Genomic DNA, 6,549 nt, shown 5'->3' on the forward strand with positions numbered 1-6,549 from the left:
AACTGGTTGGGAAGGTGCCTTTTAGTGACTTACAAGCAATTGGGCTTCATATGGTGCAAAGTGTGTGAAATTTCATAGCCTGTGAAATAGAGGCCAGATTAGGAGATCAAATTGTTTCATAACCTCTATGAAAAGCTCAGTGAGGAACAGACTCTGCTGTTTTACTGGGTGGCCTGCTTGCTCCCCAGAATCAATAATGAGCAAGTGGGGTGATCTGGGGTGCAGCTCAAACATCCAGCTGGGCTGGCCAGGGGCAGACATCAGGCCTGCCAGGGAAAGGTGGGTGTGGCAGTGACTTCACAAAGGCCTTTGGTAGGAACTCAGCCTATTGGGCAAAGATGATGAGGCGTCTGTGACCTCACAGAGCTCCCTTGCCAACAGCCAGGCAGGACAGGGATGCGGGGCAGGGGGAACCTCGGAGAGCCCTGTAGCCTTGCTGCAGCAAGCCTCCAGCTCGCGGTCTCTCACTCAGGACCAAGAGACGTTGGTGTGCAGGACATTCAGTGCGTGTGTTTTTCATTCCCGTGTGTATTTGGTTCAAAGACGTTGTCATCTGTGTAGAAGGTAAGAAAAAATATAGGTTCTAGATATAGATACAAGATAGGAGACTCTATCCTAGCAGATTCAAAGGCATCACCACCCTCCTAGGGAAAAAGTTTTTCCTGATATCCGAGCCTTCCACACTGCAACTTGAGAGCATTGCTCCTTGTTCTGTCATCTGCCAGCTCTAAGATTTCATGAGAATCAATCTTTCATTAGGAAAATAATTCAAAAATGCAAATACAAAACACTTTGAGTGAAATCAACCCCTCCTGATCTTTAGTGTCTGCGGTGCGGGCCTTGGGGGCCAGACTGAGACCCTCATGGGCTTGTAACACCCAAGAAGCCAGTAAAATAATTCCAGTTCTCTTAGCATCCAAGCCTCCCTAAGCCAAGGAACACCTGAGAGCTGCGGGAGACAGAGGGGTGCTGAGAATGTCTAACTCATGACTGAAAATACAGAGATGTGTTATTGGCTTTGGTTGGGGGACAAGTAACAAATCTGTCGGGATTCTTACCCCAAACAATAATCGCCCATTGTCCTTTAGAGCACGAGGGCCCTAACGCGCCTGACTTGCTCAAATCTCTCTCCTGCTAGGGCTGAGAGAATTTTCTCCATCCCCCATGATACCGAGGGAAAGAGAAAAGAAGTGACCTCTCTTTGGTCACACAGCAAGGCCATGCCAGAGCTAGAAAGAGAAGCATAAGAAAGAAGTTGTATCAAAATATTTTGCATTTCAAACTAACCGATTTCTTAAACAAAGGCAATTTGATGTGTGGTTCGTGAACTGAAATGATACATTCTAGTCTCCACATGTTTCTAGACTGATGAACCAGTAGATCTACCCCTTAGTTTTTATCCATAGATTGAGGGAGGAAAACAAGTTTGCCTGTTTCGTGAATTCCCAATGGCTTTCTTGAATTTCAGCAAACTAGTCGATTGAACTGAACGATTTGAATAAACTGAAAGGAAGACAATATTTTCTGCACTTTTCAAGGAAGCTACTGCTGCCCGAAGCTGGGTTAGCATTTCAGCTAGCTTTGCTTCCAGGGCCTTAGCTATCACATCAGTGGTTCGACTGTCTGAAAAGCTTGGCAGTGAACATGTTCTACTGAATGTTATTTTTTCTCTTCTATTTAAATTATTTAAAAGATTGTCATAAATTGGGCCCTTATCAGAGGTTGTCAATTTCCAATATAATTATGACAGTGAGGGAGACTAGCCACTGGAAGAAATTACCCAGGGGAGAGGTGGAGTCTCTGTTTCCTGGTGTCCTACCCTCATAACTGGTTGGGAAGGTGCCTTTTAGTGAATTACAAGCAAATGGGCTCAATAGGGCGCTAAGAGTGTGAAATTTCATAGCCCGTGAAATAGAGGCCAGATTAGGAGACTGAATTGTTTCACAACTGATGCCTCTATGAAAAACTCAGTGTGGGGTGCGGAACAGACTCTGCTGTTTTACTGGGTAGCCTGCTTGCTCCCCAGAATCAATAATGAGCAAGTGGGGTGATCCGGGGTGCAGCTCAAACATCCAGCGGGGCTGGCCAGGGGCAGAGGTCAGGCCTGCCAGGGAAAGGTGGGTGTGGCAGTGACTTCACAAAAGCTTTTGGCAGGAACTCAGCCCATTGAGCAAAGACAATTAGTTGGGAATTGGTCCTGCTTTGAGCAGGGGGTTGGACTAGACACCTCCTGAGGTCCCTTCCAACCCTGATAGTCTATGATTCTATGAGTGAGACGTCTGTGACCTCACAGAGCTCCCTTGCCAACAGCCAGGCAGGACAGGGATGTGGGGCGGGGGAACCTCGCAGAGCCCTGGAGCCTTGCTGCAGCAAGCCTCCATCTTCCCTTTACCAGAGAAAGGTTATGAGCAGACAATGGCTGGAAGCTGAAGCTAGACCAATACACACTGGAAAGAAGGCGAGGAGCATTTTTAACATTAGAGTTTGGAGCAATTCACTGAGGGTTGTGCTGGATTTTCCACAACTGGCCTCTTTTAAAATCAAGCTTGGGTGTTTTACTAAAAACCTGCTCTAATTCCTATGGGAATTCTTTTGAGGCACATTCTATGGCCAAAGTGAAAGAGAAAGTCAGACGACAGTGGTTTCCTCTGGGCTTGGAATTAATCTGTGACTCGCTGGGAGTGTTTGGAATGTGGCCATTTTGCTTCCCTCTTGTCCCTTCTTCTCAATTGGAAAACGGGCCACCAGAAAAGCCTGATTTCCACCCTGTGCCCCTTCCATTCGTGCTGTAAGCTAAAGGGCATTGTGACTTGAGAATGAATTCAGCCAGTCAGTGCTAACTCTCCACAGGTGATTTGCATAAGTCAGTAAATGAGCCTGCAGGTTTCCGTGGGAGCGATGCCCAAGGCAGGGCTCAGGCTTGGGTTTACGCTCCGGGTTAGTGGAGTCAGGGAGTGACAGGTGGCTGAGTTACCTCTGGTGTCACAATGTTACTGCTCAGGTTCCTCTGCCTGCTGCACCACCTGGGCAATGACTGTCAAGGGGAAGGTTTTGTGGATTTGAAACTTAGAAACCAGGAAGCGCAGGAGAGGACTGGCTTAGAGAGTTTGGCAGTAAAATGTAGGTTTTGTGGCAATATCCTGTGCAATTGCCACTGGATCTGGGACGGAGACAGCATTCCTGCCCCTCCCACCACCTCTTAGCTGGGCCTACATAAAAGAGACTAGCTAGAGTTTTGCACACTTGTTTGTTTGAGACTGAGCAAATAAGGCCCAACAAATTACTGCTAGGATGAATTTTGCTGCCTCCTCTCCTTGACTAGAATACAAGCAGTTTCTGATTCTCTCAGATGAAGCAGTTCTTCTAAAATCAAGGGCAAGACCAGTCAGTGGCTTTTTCACAACCTAACCCCCCCTCCCCCACAAAAGAGATTTTATTTTTATTTAAACTGGGTTTTTTAAATTTATATTGAAAAAGCTTTTTTTAAAACTTATCCAGTATAAAATTTGAAATGATGACAAGTGATGTTAAGGACTCTAGTTGCTCCAGCCTATTAAAGTAATTTAAATAACTACATATATGAAGAAGTCCATGTTTGCTGCCAAGTGTCAGGGGAAGTCAAAGCACTGAACTGTTGGAAGTCATTGCCTAAGCACCTGGGGGTCCAGAAGTTATTGAAACACTCAGCCAGATTTTGGCAGCACTAGCCTCTTCTGTGGGTGCAGAAAGAATATTTTCTTCATTCCAGTTGATGCAGCTACTTCATTCAAATGTAAGAAACTGATTGGGAGTTGAAAAGGATGAAGGCTTCTTTTCCCCTTGTAAAATATGAATAAAGGCTAGAGAGGAGGAGGTGTGAGCTACTACTTCTAAAATCTGGAAGGACGTTATGAGCAGGAACAATCAGTTCAGTGCACGAACTAGAGATACTTCTTTACCTCAGTTTGTTTGAAATGAAAACAAATGGTTCAGTCAACCTTTTTGTTTTTCTGTATCCTGCAAAACCAGCAAGTCAGCATGTTTGAATGAATCCCTATTCCTAGCATCATAGAAGACTAGGGCTGGAACAGACCTCAGGAGGTATCTAGTCCAACCCACCTGCTGCAGGCAGGACCAACCCCAACTTCATCATCCCAGCCAGGGCTTTGTCAAGCTGACCTTTAAAAACTTGTAAGGATGGAGATTCCACCACCTCCCTAGGGAACCCATTCCAGGGCTTCACCACCCTCCTAGTGAACTAGTGTTTCCTAATAGCCAAGCTAAGCCTTCCACAGTGCAATTTGAGACCATTGCTCCGTGTTCTGTCATCGGCCACCACTAAGAATTTCATGAGAATCAATCTCTCATTAGGAAAATAACTCAAAAATACAACTACAAAACATTTGGAATGAAATCAATCCACCCTGACCTGTAGTGTCAGGGGGTGTGGGCCTCTGAGGCTAGACTGAGACGCTCATTGGCTAGAACCACCCAGTGAGCCAGTAACAATATCCACTCCTGTTACCGTCCAAGCCACCGCAGTCCAAGGAACAGCTGAGGGCTGCGGGAGACAGAGGGTGCTGAGAAGGTCTAACTCATGACTGCCAACCCAGAGATGTGTTATTGGCTTTGGATGGGGGACAAGGAGCAAATCCGTCAGTCACTACAACAGGTCCCACTCGGAGCCAGGGAGACTGGGAATCGAGTCCTGCTGGCACTGCCAGTTCTGGCTTTCTGGAGGAGGAGGAAGCCCCCAGCTCCCCTAGCTGACCCTGAGGCACCTTCTGGGCCCAAATGGAGGTGGCCCCGGGTACAGCTATGGAGTGTCCCAGGAGCGTTCCGCTAGTGGCATTGTATTGTTTTCAAAGCCAGTTTAGAGCTCTGGTTTCTACCCCTTGCCCTGCTGGCAGGGCATTGAGCGGCACCCGTTGCCGGCCACCTGGGTGCGGAGAGCGAGGAGGGTGAAGGGAGGAGCAACCCCGAGCATCTGCCATTCAGCATCATCTGATCTAGAGTAAGTAAGTGGAGTTCTCCAGAGCCATCCCCAGTGTGGTGGGAATATCCCACCACTAGGGCTCCCAGCCCGTCCCTTGTCAGGGTTTGTTCCCCAGGTTAAGGGTTTCTGTGCCCTGCGGTGGGATGTGTAGGGAGGAGAAATTGCCTCAGCAGAGGGGAGGTGGGCAGAGGAGCAGGCAGGCTCGTTAATGAGAGGCTGCTTTGAAGCCAGACTCATGGCTGCTCCCCACTCACTTCCAGGATGAGGCGAATCAGGCAGATGCTCAGGAGGAAGGCCGGGCAGGTGGCTCCACAGCCAGAAGAAGACATCAGCCAGCCTGCCCAGGTGGAGAGCGGCCCCTCTGTCCCCGCAGACGGGGAAGAGGCTCATGGCCAGGGGAAAGGGAGGAGCTGCTTCGCCTGCTGGAGAAGGCGGAAGACAGCAGCTCCTCTAGCTGACCCGGAGGCACCTTCTGGGCCGAAACGGAGGTGTCCCCGGGTTCAGCCGTGGAGCAGAGAGCCAGGGGAGGGCAGGAGCCGGGGACGGCAGCTCTGGGGCTTCCTTTTCAGGAAGCCAAGGATCCAGGAGCTGCGCCCCAGGGCCCAGCAGGAGCCGCCAACCATCGTGGCAGCTGAGGGGCCCTGCGCCAGCCCGACCCTGGCCCCAGAGGAGCCTCCCGCTGGCACCACCCTGGCCCCGGAAGAGCCTCCCGCTGGCACCACCCTGGCCACGGAAGAGCCTTCCGCCGGCACCACCCTGGCCCCGGAAGAGCCTCCCGCCGGCACCACCCTGGCCACGGAAGAGCCTTCCGCCGGCACCACCCTGGCCACGGAAGAGCCTCCCGCCGGCACCACCCTGGCCCCGGAGAAGCCTCCTGCCGGCACCATCCTGGTGACTGAGAAGCCTCCTGCCAGCACTACCCTGGCCACGGAGGAGCCTCCTGCCAGCACCACTCTGGCCAAGGAGGAGCCTCCCGCCAGGCCAACCCTGGCCACGGAGGAGCCTCCTGCCAGCCCCAGCCTGGCAACTCAGAAGCCTCCCGCCAGCCCCAGCCTGGCACTTGTGGCACCTCCTCCCAGCCCAGAGCAGGAGTTCAGTGACAGCACCAGCTCTGTATTCTCCTGCGGGTCCAGCAGCTCCTCCGTGGGGTCTGGGAGCCCTGTGTTTCAAGGCTCCCTCTTTGGAGGTGAGGGGAGACCCAGGGGAAAGGGAGGAGGACTGGGGCGGTGGGGACTAGTAACACCCTGTGCCCATCCGACCATCCCCCAGCCAGGGCCCAATCCACCCACCCAGTATCTGAGCCCTTCCCAGCCAGGAAGGAAACTCCCCCCAAACACCCTGGGGCAGGGGAGCAGCCTCCCCGTCTGGCAGGTGGGAACTGAGATGCAGAGGAAGGGCTGTGGGCCTGGTCACACAATCCTGGGTGTAGATCTCGGAAGTGGACTGGGTCCCGGCCTACAGCCTTTCCCCCAGGGGCACCTTCGCTTCTGCCCCTTTATTCTCCCCTCTGGCTATGGGGTCTGTGAGTGTGAAATGAACAGGGAGGGTGTCGGGGTCCTGGCACACAGCCTGGA

The 6,549-nt window shown here is 51.5% G+C and overlaps 1 long non-coding RNA gene across 1 annotated transcript; it reads left to right on the forward strand.

The window, feature by feature from the left end:
* Positions 1–444: 444 nt before the first annotated feature.
* Positions 445–5,303, forward strand: LOC120373119. The gene is made up of 3 exons (XR_005585400.1): positions 445–564; positions 4,848–4,993; positions 5,236–5,303. It is a non-coding gene; the product is annotated as an uncharacterized LOC120373119 (long non-coding RNA).
* The last annotated feature ends 1,246 nt before the right edge of the window (positions 5,304–6,549 follow it).

This window comes from Mauremys reevesii, linkage group 10 (assembly GCF_016161935.1).
Source record: "Mauremys reevesii isolate NIE-2019 linkage group 10, ASM1616193v1, whole genome shotgun sequence".
In the NCBI taxonomy this organism is placed as follows: Eukaryota; Metazoa; Chordata; order Testudines; family Geoemydidae; genus Mauremys; species Mauremys reevesii.